This window comes from Panthera onca, chromosome A2 (genome assembly GCF_046562875.1).
Source record: "Panthera onca isolate mPanOnc1 chromosome A2, mPanOnc1 haplotype 2, whole genome shotgun sequence".
NCBI classification, from domain to species: domain Eukaryota; kingdom Metazoa; phylum Chordata; class Mammalia; order Carnivora; family Felidae; genus Panthera; species Panthera onca.
In genome coordinates this window covers 20,374,195-20,395,309 of record NC_138340.1, presented here as the reverse complement: position 1 = coordinate 20,395,309, position 21,115 = coordinate 20,374,195, and the positions used below count along the sequence as shown (strand labels likewise).

The following is a 21,115-nucleotide window of genomic DNA, read 5'->3' as shown; positions in this document are numbered from 1 at the left end:
AAATAGGCATTCCAACCAGACAAAACTGGATAAACCAAATCTACAAACGAGTGAATAAAACAGTAGGAGAGAGAACGCACAGACGGTGAGAGTAACACACACCAAAAGGCCCACTCCCAGAAGAAACAAATAGGGCTCTGGAATATATCAGTTCAGATCTCCAGCAGACAGGTGGGGCAAAAAGTTACCAAGCATAAGACACCACAGTTACTAAAAGAAAAATATCCAGGACACAGATAGTCTCCCTTTAAGCCAGAAATGAAATTTATATAAGCAGTAAGAACCAAATGTTCTACCCACGTTAAGATTCAAGACTCCTGGGATGCCTGGGTGGCTCAGTTGGTTAGACATCCAACTTTGGCTCAGGTCATGATCTCACGGTTCATGGGTTCAAGCCCCATGTCGGGCTCTGTGCTGACAGCTCAAAGCCTGGAGCCTGCTTCAGATTCTGTGTCTCCTCTCTGCCCCTCCCCTGCTCACATTCTGTCTGTCTTGCTCTCAAAATAAGTAAACATAAAAAAAATTTTAAAAACAGATTCAAGACTCCTATGGCAGGCTAGATAGATTGAGAGACATAACCCGAGGAAGGAAGAATATCGGAGGAAACAAAACTTAAACACATTAAATATGAAAGGCTAACAGTTTCTACTTCAATAGGCTATTTTATTGATGCTGTTACTACTTCATAGATTTGATTTCTCATAATACACGGATTTTATACTCCACAACACATCATTCTTTGCTACTTTTACTCATGGAATAATAGTATGAGAAGTGAATCTTTAAGAGAGAAAAACTGGCCAAAATGCCCTTGACATGGAATTGTTCTTTAAGATGCTGCCATAGCACATGGTTTTAATTTTAATTAAAAAAAAAAACCAACAACAAAGGAAAAAAATCAAGCCTTCCTCTAACGATCTAAAATGTTTTTAAAAACATTTAACCTGAAATATCCACTATAGAGTCAATAGATGAAAAGCAAGTCTAGCAGGGGCCATCTGACAGATGTGACCGTGCCACAGGCCTCTCTGATTGAGAATTTGGGCTGAGAGCACTGGTTCAGTGAGCATTGGTGAATTCCAATTTGCCCTAACCAGAGCTTGCAAAACAGGCCTGGTGAGGTTCTGAACAAATAAATCTACGAATACATGAAACAGATGGCTCTGCCAAAAAGACTTCTAACCTGTTAGAGGAAGGGTCTCTCTGAGAACATACACAGTAGAGCAAATTTCAGGGGAAGAGTTTCAAGACAATTTTTACAATATAATGTTATAATAAAAAGCACACAAAAAGCTTATTAATACTTAAATCCCACTTTACAAAATAAAATGACATTCTTCCAAGTATTTATACATGCACAGGAAAAAAAAAAGACAAGAAGGAAATAAAGGAAATGCACTGGGACAACTGGGTGGCTCAGTCGGTTAAGCATCTGACTTCAGCTCAGGTCATGATCTCGTGGTTCATGAATTCGAGCCCTGCATTGGTCTCTCTGCTCTCAGCACAGAGCCCACTTCAGATCCTCTGTACCCCATCTCTGCTCCTCCCTTGCTCGCATGCACTCTCTCTCTCTCTCTCTCTCTCAAAAATAACCATTAAAAAAAAAAAGGAAATGCACCAAAAGGTTAACTGTTTTTATCTCTGGGTGGTAGTTTTACCAAAAAGTTAGGGGCACTTGGGTGGCTCAGTTGGTTAAGCAGCTGACTCTTAATTTCAGCTCCAGTGGTGATCTTGAGGTTCATGGGATCAAGCTCAGAGTGGGGCTCTGCTCTCTCTCGTTCTCTGCCCCTCCCCTGCTCATGTGTGCACATGCTCGTGTGCACTCTCTCAAAATGAAGAAATAAACTTTTAAAAAATGTTATTTTTATTTCTTTTGTTTTAGTTTATAATTGTAAAATCAGCATTTTGCCTTTATACATGTATTTTCATTAAAGTCAAACTGTCAGCGAACAAATCCTCCTTGGCCTTATCCCCATCCTTAGTAGCATCATATTTTCCAGGCTGTGAATGCCCCTATTCATATCCACATCCAGGAACCATGTGCTCAAACTGCCAACAATAATTAACTGGGTACCTACTACAGGGGCCCCATCTTAGCTAGGGCTCACATGAAGGCCTAAAGCAGCATCTGAAAAAAGACCATCAATAGTCACCCTTGAAAAACCTATTCAATTGCCCACATAAATACAGTATAAATAGTTTCATGTATGTACTCATATAGATATATACACTGAAAATAATTCCAAAGGGTTACAATGTTCAGAAGTTAAACCCTCATGTGTTTTGCTGCTTGGACCAGTCAAGCAATTGTATGAAGATTCCAGCTTGCAAGCTTTCCTTATTCGTCCTCTTCCTTATCATTTCCAAATCTTTTTAAGTCAACAATTCTCTAAGGCCCCCAATTCTTTTTTTTTTTTTTTTTTTTTTTTTTGGTACAATACTTACCAACTCATCAGCATACCACTTTAACAACTTCTCTTCTGCAAATGATCAAGAATTCTTTAAATTTATAGATTTTTGTCAACCATATTAACAACATTGCCTGCATACACTGCCTGTGGGTACTTACTCACTGAGTAGAAATTACCTCACTATTTAAGTCATTATTTCTTTCTCTTTTTTCTCCTTTTGCAAACAATAGTTCAATTTGAGTAAGGTAAAATGTTAGATGTAATTCCATTACATAATTATAGTACCTTTTTATTGGGAATGCAAAAAAGGAATCAGTGTTGGTGGGCCTACTGTCAATCTAGTTAAGGACAGAGTTAAGATTATATTTATTAAGTGTCTAATGAATGATAGAGACCCCAAATGCACCAGAGTTCAGAGAAGAAAGCAATAGCATCTGAGGTTTAAATGCTGCTGGAAGGGGTTCTGGAAGAGGCAGATCTTGAAACAACCCTGAAGCAAAGCAGAATTAGACAAACAAGGGGGTTAAGTTTGTCTTAACTAGCTGGCTCAGTCAGTGGAGCATGCCAACTCTTGATCTTGGGGTCACAGGTTCGAGCCCCATGTTGGGTATAGAGATTACTTAAAAATAAAATCTTAAAAAAAAAAAAAAAAAAACAGAACTGGACAAATGAAGAGGGAAGGAGAGGACATTCCACATAGGAATCATGGCTTGGATCTGAGGAGTACTGAAAAGGCAGAAAGTATCAGGTTTTCTGGAAAGGGAGATAAAATGATCATCACTACATACTTATTAAACATCTCCTTTGACCAGCACTCGTAGACACTGAAGATACACAGAGAGAATCCTGGACATAGAGTGATGACTAGAACCCTTCAGGGATCATCCCATCAACTGACACAGATATGTAAGCACACACTGTGAGCAATCTGGCAAATACAACACGTGACTAAGGTTCAACTGATAAATGGATTAACAAAATGTAGTACATACAGGGCCACCTGGCTGGCTCAGTTGGTTAAGCATCCAACTCTTGATTTTGGCTCAGGTCATGATCTCATGGTTCATGGGTTCAAGCCCCATATTGGGCTCCACAGTGATAGCATGGAGCCTCCTTGGGATTCTCTCTCTCCCTTTCTCTCTGCCCCTCCCCAGCTCACTCTCTCTCAAAATAAACTAAAAAGGGAATGAAGTACTGACACATGCTACAACATGGATGAACCTTGAAAACATAATGCTACGTGAGACAAGCCAGTCACAGAAGGCCACATACTGTCTGATTCCATTTACTTGAAATGCCCAGAACAGGCAAATCCATAGAAACAGAAAGTGGATTAGTGGTGGTTACCACGCGATGGGGGGAAAGGGAGAATAGGGAGTGATGGCTTAATAAACGTGGGTTTCTTTTTGTAGTAATGAGATGCTCTGGAATTAGACAGTGGTAATGGTTGTATAACCTTGTGAATGTACTAAAAGCCACTCAACTGAACAATTAAAAATGGTGAAATTCATGATATGTGAATTATATTTCAGAAGAAGGAAGGAAGGAAGGAGCAAATAAGGTTCTACAAGATGGAGGAGATAATTTTGCCTTGAAAAGCTGGTGAAGGCTTTCCAGAGCAGGCAATGGATCTGAATATTAGAGCTTTAAGAAGAGAAGGATGAAGTCATTCAGAGAGAGAGAATGACATATGCTGAAGTCCAGTTCCATGGGAATATAGGTTGGGGGAATAAATGGGGAAATTGCAAGAGATGAGAAGCAGACAGGCCAGATCCTGATCTAGCAGTATCGTGAAGACCTTACTAAGAAGCCTGAACTTTGTCCTATACAAGGATTGGCAAACATGTGGCACTTGGTAACACTTTCCTTTCTATGTCTCTGGCAGATATAACTAGTATACCATGAGTCCTTCTCTGCTGTGCTCAGAAATGGACTTGATATCAATCTCTATGCAATGCTCCCCATAGTCTATATGCCCCTAATGAGAGCCACTGAAAGATAAGTGGCATCATCTGAATTCCCAATTTAAAAGGAAAACTGGTGGCTGTTTGAAGGCAAGGAAATTAGGCAGGAAGCTGCTATAACACTTGGCAAAAGGTGGGGACACCCTGAACCACAGTAGTGGCAATGAGAAAGGAGAAAAGAGGAAATATTAGAGACTAAGAAGAAAAAAACAGTAAGGGTTCAGTAGTCAACTGGAGCCCCATGAGGGCAGCCTTACTCACCACTATCTCCCCAGCACCCAACACAGTCCTTGGTACACAGGAAGGGCACCATAAATATCAACCAAATCGTTACAAACGTTTCATCAACATTCTCTCATAGTATCTTCACTACAATACCATGAGGAAAGTAAGGTTATCCCCATTCCACAAAGAAGAAATCTAAGGTTTAGAGAGGTTAAGTGGCCTGTCCCAATTTTACCCAGCTAGAGAGTAGTAGAATTCAATTTCAACTGAGACTTATAACTCCAGACTCCAAGCTTTTATCCATGGCCCAGGTTTCCAGCTCAAACAATGGTGCAGATAATAGTGTTGTTAATAGGGACACCTGGGTGGCCCAGTCGGTTAAGGATCTGACTCTTGATTTCTTTGGCTCAGGTCATGATCTCACAGTTCCTAGAATAGAGACCCACGTCAGGCTCCACGCTGACAGCATGGAGCCTGCTTGGGATTCTCTCTCTCTCTCTCTCTCTCTCTCTCTCTCTCTGCCCCTTCCCTACTCTCTCTATATAAAGTGTCGTTAATGGTAAAATCCCAGAAATAGCTGGAAAGTGAACTGGGGTCAGAAAAACAGATTTGGGTGTTCCTACCATATTCAGGTAGCTGAAGCACCAATATGGAAGAGACTCAGGGAGTATGTGTAGAAGGGAAAGGGTAGCCAAGCATGGGCCAAACCATGAGGGAGTAGAGAATAGCAGCCTGCACAGAAAGTCAGAGAGGCAGAGAAAGAACCAGCCAGGGAAGTACACTATCAGGAAATACATCAGCAAGATGGGCACAATCAAGAGTCAAATGCTACAAAAATTTCAGATATGGTGGGGTCACTGGAACCACAAAGATATTTAGGGAAGGGATTCTAAAAGGAGTTAAAGGCTGCCTGGTGTTTCCTAAACCTGGTGTTTTCAGGGCATCAGAATCTGAAGAGCTTATTAAAAATACATAGTTCCCCAGTTCCCACCAATAGTGATCTTGTGTAAGTGACTCAGTCTCATTAAGCCTCCATTTTCCCATCTCTAAACTGTAAATAATAGCATCAGCCTCATAGTTTTATTCTGAAGACTTAACATGCTTTAAAGAAGTCCTACACATGATTATGACACTATTTGAAAACTGGCTTTTAGAAACCTCAGATACAGGAACCACACAAGGATTTTTAACTGGAGAGAGAAGGGTGAAAGGCAATCCTTTCAGAACTGCAAAGGTGAAAGAATGGAGGGAAAAAGATCAGCTGTCACAATCCAGGACTAGACCTGGAGGGCTTAGGTTAAGAGGAAGGCAAAGAAACCAGAAAGAATGGAGCAAGGGTAAGGCACTACCAAGGAAAACTCAAACAATTGCTGCATGGGAAGGAAAGGGAGGAATTAAATAGGACTTTGAGGCTTGAAGTCTGGATGACTCCAAAGAACAAAGGCATACCTTCACCCAAATCAGGAAGAACAACAGAAGCATAGCTGGTATTGGGAAGGGAAAAATGAAGAAACTCATGCAAATTATTGGATAAGAGATGAGTGAAAATAAATGCCAAAAGAGCCAACTGGCAGTAAATGTGTTTTGGACAGGAAAGCAGTAAAACCAATTAAGAATATGGTCTCTAGGGGGCATGGTTGGCTCAGTTAAGGGTCCAACTCTTGATTGATCTCAGCTCAGGTATTGATCTCAGGGTCGTTGAGTTCAAGCCTCACATTGGGCTCCATGCTGGGTGTGCAGCCTACTTTAAAAAAAAAAAAAAAAAAAAAAAAAAAAAAAGGAGGAGGAGGAGAATATGGGCTCTGAAAAAAAAAAAAACAAAACACAAATAAAAAATAAAAAAGAACATGGGCAGGGGTGCCTGGGTGGCTCAGTCGGTTAAGTGTCCAACTTCGGCTCAGGTCATGATCTCAGTTTGTGGGTTCGAGCCCGGCATCGGGCTCTGTGCTGACAGCTCGGCTGAGCCTGTTTCAGATTCTGTGTCTCCCTCTCTCTCTGCCACTCTGCCACTCACACACACTCTCTGTCTCTCTCTCTCTAAAATATAAATAAACATTCAAGAAAAAATTAAAATAAAAAATTAATGACTCTTTGTTTCAGTTCAGGTCATGATCTCACAGTTCGTGAGTTCAAGCCTCATATCGGGCTCCTTGCTGACAGTGCAAAGCCTACTTAGGGTTCTCTCTCTCCCCTCTTTCTCTGCCTCTCCCACATGCGTGTGCACACACTCTCTGTCTCAAAAATAAATAAGCTTAAAAAAAAAAAAAAAAAAAGAATATGGTCTCTAAGATGATATGGCCTGAGTCAGAGTCCCAGCATTGCCATTTTCTATCTAAAGGACATTAAAAGGGGAACCTGGATGGCTCCGTGGGTTGAGCTTCTGACTCTTGATTTAGGCTCAGGTCATGATCTCACAGTTCCTGGGATCGAGCCCCACCTCAGGCTTTGTGCTAAGAGCATGGAGCCTACTTGGGATTCTCTCTCCCTCTCTCTCTGCTCCTCCCCTGCAAGCACTTTCACACACAAACTCCCTCTCTCAAAACAAATAAACATTTAAAAAAATGTTAATAAATAAATAAGAAGTTACCTAATTTCTCTAAACATAGGTTTCTTCATTTATAAAATGAGAACAGTAATAGTGTATATCTCATATAAGATTATTTTTTAAATTAAGTGAAAAAATAGCACATTGCCTAGCATATGGTAAGTTAGCTTCCAATAAATGTTGATTATCTTTAGCTACTCCATGATGACAACAGTGTTAACAGCAATGCTTTGGAGAAACTAAGTCATATTATCCAAAAGTCAAAAATGTTCCCAACTCTGAGACAAGACAGGAAACGAGAGGATTCTTTGAATTTTGAAATCAAGGAATTAGGGGCGCCTGGGTGGCGCAGTCGGTTAAGCGTCCGACTTCAGCCAGGTCACGATCTCGCGGTCCGTGAGTTCGAGCCCCGCGTCAGGCTCTGTGCTGACAGCTCGGAGCCTGGAGCCTGTTTCCGATTCTGTGTCTCCCTCTCTCTCTGCCCCTCCCCCGTTCATGCTCTGTCTCTCTCTGTCCCAAAAATAAATAAATAAAAAAATAAAATAAAAAAAAAAAAAAAAAAAAAAGAAATCAAGGAATTAGTGTCTAAATTAGTACCATTAGTACCATTTCACAAGCTAGGACTTCTTCATTCTTGACTATTTAATTATCACATCCTTTGAACTCTGGGGTTTAAAAACATTTCTGTAGGGGCGCCTGGGTGGCTCAGCCAGTTAAGCATCTGACTTTGGCTCAATAATGATCTCACAGTTCGTGAGTTCAAGCTCCACATCAGGCTCTATGCTAACAGCTCAGAGCCAGGAGCCTGTTTTAGATTCTCTCTCTCTCTCTCTCTCTCTCTCTCTCTCTGCCCCTCTCCTACTCACTCTCTCTCTCTTTCTCAAAAAATTAATAAACATTAAAAAATTTAAAAAATTCTATAAATGTTCTTACCTTGAAGCAAAGTCCACTTTAGTTCAGTCACTTATTCAACAAGCATTTATTGTAAAACTATTAGCACAATGAATTATGCTAAATACTGTATGATGAAAAATAATACACAATGTAAATGTGGTAACTGTACTAAAGGAGATTACAAACCAGAAGGTAAAAAAAGAAAAAAGAAAAAAGAAAAACTTATGCAAATATCTGAAGTACCAGGCATATTGTAAAATGTCACTGATATACTGCTAGTCATGAGAGTCAGAGGAGGGAAGACTCACTTCCAATATGGATAAAGCTGTCACCTGAACTAAGCCTACCAAGATGGTCATAATTTCAATGGCCAGAACTCAGGGGAAACAACATGAACATAACCAAAGGAAACAATGTGAATATAGATGCAAAGGTATGTTCCAGGAAGAGCCAGGAATCAAGACTAACTGAAGATCTAGCCATGAGGTAACCAGTCTTATGCTGAGGACAAATGAGAGGGAAGAGCCACAGGGTAAAGCCTGGATTTCCTGGGACGGGCCAGGTGGGGAAGCCAGAAACTTGTTTGGGGAGCAGAATGGTGGCTATGGTTCCATATATGTTGAGTAGGACACTTCTAAAACCACCTCCTCACAGCTGATAGGCTTTTAAAGCTGGATAGGACTTCAGACTCTAACTCAGCCCTTCTGTCCTTCTGACCAAGAATACCAAGACCAAGAGAGGTGACTGAATTGCCCAAGCCATGAAGTTAGTGGCCAAGATGTAGCTGCAGTCCTGGTCTGCAGACTCAATTCAGTGCACTTTACAGTAATTCCCCTGGTCAGACAAAAATGTCCAAAAGCCAGGAAGAAATGTGGGTTTACTGCTTGATAAAGAAACAAGGGTTATAGAATTGAGTCACTTAGAGAGCCTGAGGTGGTGGGAGTGGAAGAGCTAGGTCTCTGAGGGCCAGGATACAGAGGGAATAGAAGGAAAACAACAAACCTGGGTTACATCCATATCCACGGGACAAAAGGAAGGACTTTTACAAAGGCACATCTGAGAGGAAGGCAGAGAATTAAGACAGTGCAGAATCCTAGAAGCCAAGGTCAATGTCTCCTCTTCAGCTAAAACACACATGTTCAAAAAATATCTGCTGAATGAATGAATGGATGAATAAAGACAGAGTGAGACAAAATATGTTTGCACCCCACGTAGGTAAAGCACTGTACTAAGCACTTTATGTGGGAGTATATGAGATAATCTCACAACAATCTGATGAGACAGAATTATCATGATTATCCTCACTACCATTCAAGAGGAGAAAACAAACTTATAAATTGCCCAAGTTAAACAGCAGGTATCAGAGTCAGGATTAAAAATCAAGTCCTCACTATCTGGGAAATAGTGTTAATTTTTAGTAGGGTAGAAAATGGCAAGGTAATGATGTTTAAAAAAAAACAGAATGTTCTTATTAGTAAGACATATACACTCAATGACAATGTCTGAGATTTAGCTTTAAAACATACCCACAACAGGGACACGTGGGTGGCCAAGTCGGTTCAGCTCAGGTCATGACCTTGCAGTTCATGAGTTCGAGCCCCACATCAGGCTCTGTGCTGACAGCTCAGAGCCTGGAGCCTGCTTCAGATTCTGTGTTTCCTTCTCTCTCTGCCCCTCCCCTGCTCGCACTCTGTGTCTCTCTCTCAAAAATAAACATTAAAAAATAAAATGAGGGGCGCCTGGGTGGCTCAGTCGGTTGAGCGTCCGACTTCGGCTCAGGTCATGATCTCACGGTCCGTGAGTTCCAGCCCCGCGTCGGGCTCTGTGCTGATGGCTCAGAGCCTAGAGCCTGTTTCAGATTCTGTGTCTCCCTCTCTCTCTGACCCTCCCCCGTTCATGCTCTGTCTCTCTCTGTCTCAAAAATAAATAAATGTTAAAAAAAATTTTTTTTTTAAATAAAATGAATAAATAAACATTAAAAAAAATTTAACATACCAACAACAACAAAAAAGTGAGGAGGACAATTGAAAGAAAAAATTGGGGAAATGCTGATAATTGTTGAAACTGGGTGATAGGTACATGGGGTTAATACACTATACTCCCTGTTGCTGTATACGTTTGAAATTTTCCATAGTAAAAAGTTCATTCATGCGTGACTTCCCTCCCTGCAAAGACGGTGGGGAGTGAGAAGTTGGTCAAAACAAGGGAGAACAAACACCCAGAAGAAAAAATGTTGTCCCAACAACATGGATTTCACCTCAGAAATAGTGTTCAGGAGACACATAAGACCAGAAGCCAGAACACAAAACATTAAGACACATAGATAAAACAGGTGGTACGGAAATGGCAGTAAAACTGCATTTTAGATAAGAAACAAGGATAGGAAGGAGAAGGCTAGGGTAGCATGAGAGGCCCAGAACTAAGTAAAGTTATTATGGTTCTACCTTGCATGTAAGGTAAAAACTAAAAGGGGAGAGAACAGGAATATGCTAGAAAGGAGACACCGATTAATCAACTAATTAATTGATCGATAATATATGAAATAAATACATGAAAAGATGCTCATTCTCCTCAACAAGAAAATGTTATCTAGGCTTCAAACAAATTAGTTACATAGGCTTCAAATTGGCAAAGATTAAATATATTGATAATGTTCAGTGCTAAAGAAGAAAAAATACAATCTTTTTAAAGTTATTTGGTAACGTCTAGAAAAATTTTATTTGTTTATTTATTTCTGAGAGAGAGGGAGAGAGAGAAACAGAGCGTGAGTTGGCAGAGGGTGGGGAGGGGGTGCAGAGAGACAGGGAGTCATAGAATCCGAAGCAGGCTCTAGGCTCTGAGCTATCAGCACAGAGTTTGATGTGGGGGCTCGAACTCACAACCCATAAGATCATGACCTGAGGCAAAGTCAGATGCTTAACTGACGAGCCACCTAGGTGCCCCTATTGCTAGAAAAATTTTAAACATGCATATCTTTTATTTTTTTAATTTTTTAATGTTTGTTTATTGTTGAGAGAGAGAGAGAGAGAGAGAGTGCAAGCAGGGGAGGGGCAGACAGAGAGGGAGACAGAATCTAAAGCAGGTTCCAGGCTCTGAGCTATCAGCACAGCACCTAATGCGGGGCTCGAACTCACAAACCATGAGATTATGACCTGAGCTGAAGTACCATGCTTAGCTGACTCAGCCAACCAGGCACCCCAACATGTGTATCCTTTGACAAAGAAATTCTATTTGTAGGAGTTTGCCTAGGAAGTATACAATGTATATAAAGATGTATATAATGTATACAAAGAGGTGCATCTTGTATATATGTACATATATATATATATATATATATATATGTATGTATATATATACACACATACATATATATATATACACACAAGGATGCTTGTTGCTACAAAGACAGAAACAAATGTCTGTCACCAGGGGACTAGAAAAGTTGATACAATGCAATATAATACCATGTAACTATTAAAATATATGATAGATACATGTACTAAACAGGAGAAAATGTTCAAGATAAAACCATTAAGCCAAACCACAAAGCATTAAGAGACCTAGATAAAACAGGTGGTAAGGAAATATAGTTATATATTATATATTAGTTACACACATATTGAAAAATATTTGTAGAGGAGTAGCTATATTGTGATCCCATTTCTGTAAAAAGGAATTACTTACCTCTCTCTTTCACATACATTCACATTAGCATACATAGTAGAAAAAACTGTGAATAAATATAGACTGAATTCTTAATGGTGATTAACACTGAGACATGGGATTCTGGTTTCCTTTCCTTACTTAAAAAATGCCTGAATTTTACCGTGCTCATATATTACTGGTATAATCAGCGGGGTGGGGGTGGGGTTAAAAAGTTAAGGACTTTCCAAAGCAAGAGACTCTGAGCAATGAAAGTGTCATGATACAAAGACAAGGGGGAAAAATAGGGAGCACAAGCCTTAAAGTGAGGTCACGGTCAAGAATGAGGGAGAGGGGAGCCCGGGGCTCAGTTGGTTAAGCATCCAACTCTTGGTTTCAGCTCAGCTCATGATCTCACGGTGCCTGGGATTAAGCCCTACCCAGAGCCTGTTTGGAATTCTCCCTATCCCTCACTCTCTGTCCCCAACACCATGTTCTCTCTCTCTCTTTCTGTCTCTCAAAATAAATAAAGAAACTTAAAAAAAAAAAAAAATGAATGAGGGAGATGGAGGGCAGGTCTAGGGCCTAAGGGAAAAATGAGCCTTGGGGCAATGCCTGGCTGGCTCAGTCAGTGGAGCTACAACTCTTGATCTTCAGGTTGTGGGTGCAAGCCCCACACTGGGTAAAGATTACTTTAAAAATATAAAAAATTTAAAATTTAAAATTAAAAAAAAAAAAAAAAGAGAGAGAGGCACCTGGGTGTCTCAGTCAGTTGAGCCTCTGACTTCAGCTCAGGTCATGGTCTGTGTTCATGAGTTAAAGTCCCATATCAGGCTCTCTGCTGTCAGCACAGAGCCCACTTCGGATCCTCTGTCTCCCTCTCTCTCTGCCCTTCGCCCACTTATGTGCAAGTTCCCTCTCTTTCTCTCAAAAATAATAAATATTAAAAATAAAAAACAAAACAAACAAAAATTTTAAAAAGAAAAAAAAAAGAAAAAATGAGCTTTGGGAAACATGCAAGCAGTTGCTATGGGAATGGGACCCTAAGAAGGCAGCACAGGAGCACCATGAGGGTCAGAGCTCAACTCAACTGAAGCAGTGGGAACTGTGGTCAGTCAACACATCCTATTTTCCTGATTCCCTAGAAACACTAAGCAACCTAGGGTTAACAAAAGAAGCCAGAGGTGAAAGTTTAGGGATGGCAACTGGCAGAACAGACGGTATACAAAGTCAGGCAGGCAAAGGGTTCTCAGACCCAGGGAAGGCAGCACTGAAACTGTGGGCCATGGCAAACCAGCATCCAAGCTGAGGTGGGTGAAACAGTGGGGAAGAGAAAGGTGGAGAAACAGTGTGGGGAACACAGTGGAACTGGAAGGCACAATGAGGGCAGAGAGCCTGAGCTCAAGTCAGAATCACACCTAAAGAATTCTTTCCCACATTTTTTGGGGTCCAATTTCTATACATCATTATGTTAGGAGAAAGACCACTACTAGTGTCAAATATTGCAAAAAAACATTTCCACCTGATTCTGGGTTTTTCTCTTGACCAATAAGTGATGTGTGAGGACAGTGGGGCTCCTCTCCCTCTAGGTTCCTCCCCCATTCAGCCTCTTCCAGAGTTTCCAGGCAACTGTTAACAGAGCAGATGCTCTACTCCCTGCGTGGCACTATATTCTTTGTGGGTATCCTTTCCTGGCCAGAAGCCTGGAATAAGGGGTAACTGTCCCCCCAAACTGAAGCCCTAACAATATCCTATAAGGACATAAAAGGGGTCCTAAACTTAGTATCAGAAAACCTAGAAGCTTTTCTTCTTAATGGCTTTGTGCACTTGAAAGCAAGCTACTTCACTTTTGTGTTTGTTTCGTCAACTGTAAAATGGGGCTACCTGCTTCACAGGGTTGTTGGGAGGGTAAAGTAAAGGAAATGTATATGAAAGTTATGAGCTGTAATACCATACATGTGCAAGGTATAGTTATAAAGCAAACATTTTCATTTCTGCCTATGTATAACTTTCACTGATGATGTTTTAAGACCATAAGTGGGCGCTAGTAAAGCCAATGTGCCTATGCTGGCTGAAATGATTTTTGTTTTTATTGCTTCTAACCTACATTACAACAATTTCCTTCTCAAAATCTCAACACTGCTCACAGAATATCTTCAACAGTTGCTTGCCACATTTAATGTGCCTTATACTTTGTTTCAGTTTTCCTTATCTCATATCAATTTTTACCTTTAACTACTTCTCATGCTTTCCTTTTCTGCAGTATGTTATATTTGTCAACTGCATGAAAGAAGACTACATTATATAGGCTTTAATAAGGTTCCTCACACTTGGCCTTCAGTGGGATTCTTATGTGATCTGATCAACCATGAAAATGTAAATCAATTTAGATAGTACACCCTCAAGTTATCTTACCACAAAGAAGAACCAAGAGGGTGACTTATGAAATTGGCACAATTCCATAATTTCTAGGTTAGTAACTCAGAACACATAGCCTCCTAACAAAGAATTAATTCATCAGTTCCAGTTTTAGTACAGTATTAGGCTAAGCAAAGAACTAGTACAGATAATTTCATAGTCACTGAGTTCAAATTCCTGAATAAAGTTTGAGCAACTAATCTTGTATCCTGAAAATGGTGACATTGAGCTCAATTCCAAAAGGTCCATCAGCCGGTAAAAGTCACAACATCCTGGTGTTAAATTCGTTACACACTCCCAGGCTGGCCACTAGCTGTCTGGAGACCTTGTGACCCAAACTGACTAGTCACTCTTCTTCGTGCATGAGGACAAAGTGCTCAGAGCAGTAAATGGCCAAAGGAAAATCTAGATAATACCAACGAAAAACTTCCATTTTTTCCAAATGAAACTTTTGCCAGACCCACAGAAAGCAAGTAATAGCCCCCCCAGCCTGAAAACTATGAACATATGGAATAAGCAACACATTTTCAATCAAAATAAAGTATTGCTTTTAACAACCTGTAAGTACAAAGGCAGAAGCACTGTTTCAGCCAGGATCAGACACAGCCTTAAAATCAGAACACTCATCACACCACCAGCTCCACAAGGAATGATTTCCTGTCACTTCATATGCAGAGGTCATTCATTTGTTCATTCCACAAAGATTTACTGAGTAGCTACTCAGTGCCAGAGATGGTTAGGTATTAGGATATAAGGATAAATAAGACAAGGTCCTGCTCTCAAGCAGATTACAACCTAGCCTGTAAAACACACAAATATACCAAAAGTTAAGAGTACAGTGTACAGAGTAATTATGAAAGAAGCTTGGACAGAACTGCAATGGCCAGATAAAGGAGAGGCATTCAGCTTAATCCAGAAAGAATCAAAGAATCTTTTAAGAGATGGTGGTGCCTTAATTCCTGGTAAATGCAAGACTAAGAGTCAGAAAATCACTAGAATGGGGAAGAAAGTTAGGAGAGGAATAGCTTCAGCATGCTGGGATGTTCAAGGAGTTCACTGTAACAACAGCATCAAGTGCCAGAGAAATTGTGGCAGAAGAGGGACTAGAAAGAAGACACAGGAGTGGCTGAGTCTAAAGGTGAGATGTTGAAATAGAGACATACTAGGATCTAGATGTTCACAGTATTTTAAGGCTAAAGGAATATTATTTACTTTTAACAGAAGTTAAAGACCAGCCACAATGGAGGAGGGATTTGACTAAGGAAAACTGGAAGAGTTGTATGGCCGGTTATTTCTAATTACTTCTATCTGGCTTATACTTATTCTTACTTTTCTCTTGACTTCTTTTTTTCCTCCCATAGGGAAAAAATAAAACTGAACAATTCTGTAACAAAGGCTGTCAACCTTCCGTTCATCAAAAACTTTCTGAACAGAGTGCTATATTCTATCAAAATACCCCAAATTAGAGAAAGATGACAAATCTCTCTAGCATCTGGAGCCTTCCTAGCAAAAAGACCAAAGCCAGGTCTCTGATAAGACAAAAGCTAGAGAAACATCCTGACCATGGGATACACAGAACATGATGCTGCCTGTCATACTCTAGCAGTGTAAATGGGAATGCTTACAGTTCTCAAAACAAGGACATGCCGAACAGTTACCTCCTGGCTTCTCCATAGAAACTGCCAGGAAAAAAACCTACCAGTGCCAGGAATGACCTTGGACTTTATAGTGTGGACTCCTGCCCACCAGTACTAGATAAAGACTACCTCGGTAATTCTCTCACCTGTCCAGAGTACAAACAGGTGCAGACAGCAGGCTGCCTTCCTCACCAGACAAAGAAACTGAGCCCCTCATCCATGCACAGCACCTGGCTATGCTCCTACTACTAATACTACTGAAAATAGTGCCCCCATTACTACTTCTAACTACACTAACAGCTACTAAGAGCAAGACACTACTACTAACAGCAAGCACTGACTACCTACAAAGTACTAGGCCTTCATCTTCAGTCCCCAATACAATCTGCAGAGAAGGTTATACTATCCTCATTTTACAGAAGGAAAAAAATAAATAAATAAAACAAGGCTCAGAAAGGTTAACAGCTTACCCAGGTCAAAAAGCAAGAAAGAAGTAGAGGTGGGATGACTCCAAAGACCATGCCCTTCCTATTGTACTAGACACCTCAGAATTTTCCTACATAAAGCAAAATCACAGGGCGCCTGTGTGGCTCAGTCAGTTAAGTGTCCGACTTCGGCTCAGGTCATGATCTCACAGTTTGTGGGTTTGAGCCCTGCATTGGGCTCTGTACTGACAGCTCAGAGCCTGGAGCCTGCTTTGGATTCTGTAACTCCCTCTCTCTCTCTCTGCCCCTTCCCTGCTCAAGTTCTGTCTCTCAAAAAATAAATAAACGTTAAAAAAATTTAAAAAAAAAAAAAAGCAAAAACTCTAAGGCTTCTTTCCAAGAGTTTCTGAAGTCAATCCATTTGACTAAGAGGTATTCAAAAACACTTCTTTCAGCAATCACTTTGCTTTTAAAACAACATATGTTGGGGCACCTGGGTGGCTCAGTCGGTTAAGCTTCTGACTTCCGCTCAGGTCATGATCTCGCGGTTTGTGGGTTCAAGCCCCGCATTGGGCTCTGTGCTGACAGCTCAGAGCCTGGAGCCTGCTTTGGATTCTGTGTCTCCGTCTCTCTCTGCCCCTCCCCCACTTGTGCTCTGTCTATCAAAAATAAATAAAATGTAATAATAAAAAATTTTTTTTCAAAACAACATATGTAAACCATTTTTTCTTTTCTTTGATCAAGTGAACATTCTAGACAGAAAATGAAAGATATTTTAAAGAATTTATCATGTGAGTGCCTTGGATTTTTGGCCAAAATATAAACACAGAGAGAGAAGAGAGCAAAGGACAGAATTTCATTCTACTAGATCAGAATGGAGATTAACGATTAAGGCAAAAATTTTTTTTCAAATATAATTTACATTATATTGTATGCAGTGAAAACCAAGAGGCAAGCAATTTCAAATAGACTGAGCCTTACCTCAATCTTATTCCTCCTGTTCTAGGGGACAGCACTCCAAGTGATCAGCAGACACTCCCAGCCTACATACAGTGAACCAGACAAAGGGGGTAAGCAACGCCTTCATGCTCCCAAACCACAGTGGAAAGGAAAGTGTGACGGCTTCCTGGGGAACCCAAGCACATATACAGTATTTATAAATCACTATTCACAAACACACACAGAAACAAAATGTTACCTGTGGTTTGCCTACAGAAATACTTAAAGTTAACAGGTGTATTTAAATTAATGCAAAAACAATCCCATACTAATGTGAACACATTATAGCTCACCTTTTTCATGAAAATATATGAAGACAATCAATTTTCACTAGTCAAAATTAATACTGTATAAAAAACTTCATTCAGCAGCTTTACCAATTAAAAGCATAATATACCTGAACCACTTCTTCTCTCACAGACCTATAGCCACTTCTGAACTAAGAACTACTATTAAAATGCCAAAAATATTACCATTGTAAAGATGCCCAACACAGTACCTGTCATAATTCAACAGACACTGGTTTATGAAAGAGTTAACTATTTAAAATATAAAAATTTAAGAGAGACAGAAATCAAGGGACATACAGGATTTTTTAAAGATTAAGGGGGGGAAACCAGAACTATTAGTACAACCTACAGATAGTCAGAATTACCTCACATTTCACTGAAAATTTATAGACTCCAACTGGGCAGTACCTCTTAACACTCTAAATAAACTCAGAAGGTGCAATGGTCTGATACTGCCATTTGTTGTATAGAGTTTCATACCTCATCTACAGACAACACACCAACTTTGCCTGAATGCTACACACAGAGCTCTGGTGCACAGCTGCAGGCCTCAGAGCTGGAGTTTGCACACTGCCTTCAATAATACAGATGAGACACAGTGTGCAGACCAAATTCACTGAAGACAGAGAACACTTCTAGTGAAGAAGATAATGTTCTGTAAAAGCTCAAATGGCAGTCACTAAGATTTAACAGATTCAACATAATGACTTCATGGCAGCAGGAGAAAATGAAGTTTCATGGATTAGGGATACAAAGAACATTTAACAACATAAACTGTTAGGGTTTTCACATCCCTCTGTAGAGTTGCACACATTAAACAATGACACACAAATTAGTGAAAACAGGCTCTGAAATTAATTTAGATTTCTAAGAATTGGACTGAAAACCCCTAGAATTTACATATATTATGGTGTCTAAGTTTGTCTAGCATTACAAACAATAGCCACAGTGCTGAAATGAAAGTATGAGTCACAATTCAAAAACAGGAGGAAAAAAAAAAAAGAAAAGTACAGAAGAAAGCTTTGGATCCAAATACCACAAAGAAATTCTTTACTTAAAATACTGTCAAGGACAGCTACCATTCTGACTTGGAGTGAAAAGGAATGATTCCACAGTGTCTTCTACTCTGGAACAAACTCTTTCAGCCCCCAAAAGCCCTTTCCAGCCCCATCCACCTTGGTGTCCAGTCACTAACATAGTCAGCCACATCCACTAGCAAGCACGGGAATTCTAACAGATCTGAGTCACCCACTCCCCCGCAGTAAGAGGTCATTCTCTATCAGAAAGCCCACTCTGCAAAGTTCTCCTGTTCATCTCCCAGGCTGCCATCACCGTGGCCCACATAAAGCAACCTACCAAACTCGGCAGCCTACCAACACTTCTCTACACTCTCCAAATCACAACTCCAGCTCACCCTAACACCAAGGGAGGCAACGCTACTCACCGTGACACTCTGGTGACATTCAGTTCCCTGCCTGAGAACCCTTCAACGCCAGGATACATCTGGGCCAGAGAATCCAGCTCTTTGCTCAACTCCTCTGTGCCCAGCTGAGCTTCCAGTCGTTCCAGGAACCAATCACGGGTTACCCCAGAGAAGCTAAACTCCCAGTGCCTCTACTCCCCAGCCAGACCCCAGTCGGCCAAGCTCACAGACGTGGGACAGAGGGGGCGCGGGGGGAGACACATCCCGATGTGCCTTAGGGACCAGGCACACGGAGGGCCCTAGAATTCCAAACGCAAGCCCCCCCCCCCCCCATCCACCCCACTATGGTTAGCTTCCAGGGTGTCCGCATTAAGCGTCAAGAGCGCACACCACTGGAGTTAAGTCTCCGAGCCCCTGTGACTCCCTTTCCTGGCTACCAAGATACTAAATACCAAGCCACAGAGGCCCCGGGTCGAGGCCAAAACCCCAGCCAAGGCTCCGGCCACTGGAGTTCCCCAGTGGGGATCCAGCGCCCCAAGGCCCGGGCCGCTGGGACGGGCTTGCTGCCCCAGGCCGCTGAGCGCCACGGGCCCGGGCCGCGTCCCCACTCGGCCCCCATTGTTGCCGTCCCGGCGGCCCAAGCCCGGAGCCGGGGGCCAGCACCGGCACTCACCTCCTGCGCCGCGGCTCCGGGCCGCGCCGGGCCGGGCAGGGCCAACTGGCTGCGCTTCCCGCTTCTCCTGCTCGGCTGCGTCTGCGGCGGCGGGGGCGGAGGTGGCGGCTGAGGCGGGAAGCGGCCGGCCAGGCCCGGGCGCCGCGGGCTGGCTCGGGCCGAGAGTCGGTCTTCTCCGGCGGCGGCGCTCGCAGACTCCTCTCGCGGTCCGCGCCAGAAAGTGTCCCCCTCCTGGACCGCGCGCCCAGCCGCCCGGACGGGAACACGCGCCGCCGACAGGAAAGTTCCGCTGAGAGCTGCCCGGAGGCCGTTCTTTCCCAGTGCCGGGTGGACCGTAATTCGTCCCTAGATAGAACCATCTGTGCTACAGATGACCGTTTCAGGAGTGAATGTGGCACGAAAATCCCAGGCCTGAATCCACCTGGGAACGGTTCCGGGGTGGGTGGGACAGAATGGGTTTGCACCCCACCAGCCACCAGTGCTTCAATTGAGCCTCGGTTCCTCCTCATTCCTCGCTTGGGGGAGGCTTGTGAGGATTGAATGCGATGATGCAAGTGGTTGGCACGGAGATATGGGGTTCAACATTGAGGCACGGTCATTGGCAATGCTGCCAATGATGATCGCTGCTATTACTACCGTCTCATTACAGAGGTTGTGCACAGCCCTCAAGGACCCATGAAATTGATGTGTACCATGTAACTGTCGGTTTTCCCCCCCTCCACCCCCACCTCCTGTCCCGTTTCCTGTTGTCTGAGGCTATCTTCAGAATTTCCTGAAAAGAGCAGCAGGGACAAGAAAGGGCTTTTTAAATCACTGACACGGGGAAGGGGGTGGGGGGGCGGAGGGCTGGTGGGTATGGAGCGATTGGAAGGGTAAGGATGCAGATTCTCCTTCCTTAAATTGGGAATTGCTGCCCTGTGGGCGCCAGTTAATGAGAAGAGTGTATTTTGTCAGCTCTCTCCACTACAGCCCCAGGTCTTATCCTCCTCCTCCTCCTCCTCCTCCTCCTCCTCCTCCTCCTCTTCCTCCCAGTAAGTGAACACTGGCAAGATGCTGAGAAAATTATAAAAGCAGATCTTTTTTTTTTTTGAAGACTTGTTTTGTTTTCCTCACAAAATCAAGAGGATAAAAAATCCTTTCTCTTCCCCACTTCCCTTTTCTTCTGAGCCTTCACACTTCTGGATATCAGACATAGTTATTTTTGGAACAAATTAGGTTATAAAAATACAAGTGTGTGTTCCAAACTATGGGTGGGAATTTATATCTTCAGAGGTGCTCCAAAAAGTATTACAGCTTTCACACGTTCTCAAATTTCCCATTCTCAGTCCTGTGGCTACTGACACTCAGGAAAGTTTACCCTGATACCCTTCTCCCTTGTCTGAAGAGACTTTCCAAAGGCCTCTGATATCAGTCACTTGTACCTGAATGAAATTTTGTCACTGTGTCACACATATACACACATATATTTCCTTCTAGATTATCTCCTGGGAGTAAGGAAAGGGCTCTGCCTGTCTAAAGGCATTGTGATAGCCATTTGGAAACATCAGTCTCCTGGGTTAGAAAGCACAC

At 42.0% G+C, this 21,115-nt stretch overlaps 1 protein-coding gene across 3 annotated transcripts in view; it reads right to left on the bottom strand.

Annotated features, from left to right (window-relative positions):
• RAD54L2 (RAD54 like 2) overlaps positions 1-19,764 on the bottom strand; it is a 109,750-nt gene extending 89,986 nt beyond the window's left edge. The window contains exons 1-2 of one of the 3 annotated variants that reach the window (XM_060631133.3): positions 19,547-19,764; positions 17,143-17,287 (exon numbers count right to left, since the gene is read on the bottom strand). The gene's annotated coding sequence lies outside the window, so the exon portion shown is untranslated. The remainder of the gene's footprint in view (positions 1-17,142; positions 17,288-19,546) is intronic. The other 2 variants (XM_060631136.3, XM_060631134.3) reach the window with 2 other exon arrangements.
• Positions 19,765-21,115: the final 1,351 nt, after the last annotated feature.